Below are 2,192 nucleotides of genomic sequence, written 5' to 3'. Positions count from 1 at the left end.
CTGTGAACCCCTCAGTAGGAAATGTGAGTAAAACAATCAAACTGAAATCGTCCCCTGGTGCATCCACAGCTGCGTACGACAGGAGAATGACCACCTTGAGCCCTCCTCATCTTAAGGCTGACTATTTTGGAGCTCTCACTCTAGACAGCCTTTGCCAAACAGCCTTCATGGCATCAGAAGTCACTGACCACAGACAGGTTTTAGGTGCTAATGTCCCAGGTGCAGTGTTGGCAACTGGCCAAAGAGCCAAAAGCAAACAAACAAACAAACAAACAAACAAAACATGCTATTTAGTGCAAAGAGCAAGCCATGTCCGCTTCATGAACAAGTTCTGGTGTGAAGAAGTACTTTACAGCCAGTAAGGGGAGAGACTTGGAAGTGAGGAGGAAAATGAAAGAGGGGACACAGACAAGTGACAGCAGGCTGAGGGAGAGACTGAGAAAGAAGTTAAAAGTCACAGTAAAGTTCAAGATTCAATAGGGCTAAAGGAAGGAGCAACGCACTGTCAGAGGCTGACTCATGGGGAAAGTTAGAGGGTATGAGGAAACTGTCCTGCGAAAGAAAGTGGGTGGTCGGAGAGAGATCAGGTGAGGCCAAGAATTGAAGGCAGACTCTAGTTCCTGTTGTAAATGTGAAGGCTGCACACACGCAGGAAAAGGCTGGTAGGAGAGAGCGCAACGTGACAATACACAATCCACACGAGATAACTGTTAATCATTGTGATTTAAGTCAGAGGACAAAACTGAGCCTCCTCAGTAGGTAACCAAAACCAAGATCTGCAGGGGAGAACCCTAGCAGAATGTGCTTCAGTTATGTTCATGCTGGACAATGAACGGCACGTCAGAGAAGAAACAGGAAGATCAGAAAATGGAGGTCCCATTTTTGACGTGGTTAGTTGTCGAATGAACCAAAGACACTTAGACTGTGGTGGATGAGAGTGTATGTAATTATTTTCTCATTTCTAGGATGAGGATGATAATAATAGTTAATGTCTCAAAGAACTGTGAGTACTAAGCTGATAACGTACACAAAAGATTTTATAAATTGATCTTCTAATATCACAAAAACAAAATAGAGACATGAATACAAATTTCGTTACCTCATACCAGCAGTCCTCCATCCTTCCTAACGCTGTGACCCTTTAATACGGTTCCTCGTGTTGTGCTGACCCCCAACCATAAAATTATCTCATTGCTACCTCATAGCTGTAATTTTGCTAGCTGTACATGGTGATGTAAATATTTTTTTGGAAATAAAGGCTGCCAAAGGGATCATGACCCACAGGTCGAGAACCACTGCCTTATGTAGAAACTGTTATTTTCTTGTTGATTGACTTAATGTACTCCTGTGTTTATTTTGGGGTCATAGGGATTGAACCTACGGCCTCATTTATGTCAGTATCTTACACTGAGCTATATCCCCAGCCCCATAAAATGCTAAGTAGTAGCCACTGAATGCAGAGCACCTGGATCCTGTCTGATACATCAGTGGAAGTTGCCAGCCTCCACAGCCACCTTGGAACAGAGGAGTCATCATCCTAACAAGTAACAGTGGCCCGAACAGCATAAGCCAGTTGCCTTCCATCTTTCCTTAGAAAGGAATTTGTCATTCATAAGCTAAATAGACAAAGTCATACTTTGTCTCCACATAGTTTCCTTTGAATTCCAGGAGCCACAGGGATAATATATTTGATTTTCAAAAAATAAAACCATTTTAGAGGTCTTATTAAAAAAAAAACAACAACAGCTCTGATGTATAAATTAGGACAACCTTGGTTATAGTTAAAGAGAAACGAATATGCTTTGATCTGTCCCACTGTTCCGGTACCATATCTCTGGAAACATCGCTAGAAAAAAAAAAAGTTGAGATGGACTCTCAAGAACTGTTTAGTAAGTAAACCGAGCCAACTTACTGCTTTTTGGCTGTACACCTTTAAGCTCAGCATGTGGGAGGCAGAAATAGGTAGATCTCTGTGAGTTCCAGGTGAGCCTGGTCTACAAACCAAGTTCCAAGCCAGCCAACATTACATAGTGAGCTCCTGTCTCCAAAATAAAAATAAAAAAATAAGAAATCCCCGCTTACTTAACACAAAGGAGTTGTGTCGGCTCATTGAAGGAAAAAGCGTACTGCTGTGGCAAAACGAGACCCGGGTCCCTTAATCCTGCCTCTTTTGATCTCAAAAGGTGGTAACA

The sequence above is a fragment of the Acomys minous genome (genome assembly GCF_964271855.1).
Source record: "Acomys minous genome assembly, chromosome: 8".
NCBI classification, from domain to species: domain Eukaryota; kingdom Metazoa; phylum Chordata; class Mammalia; order Rodentia; family Muridae; genus Acomys; species Acomys minous.
Note: the sequence above shows the minus strand (reverse complement) of the source record.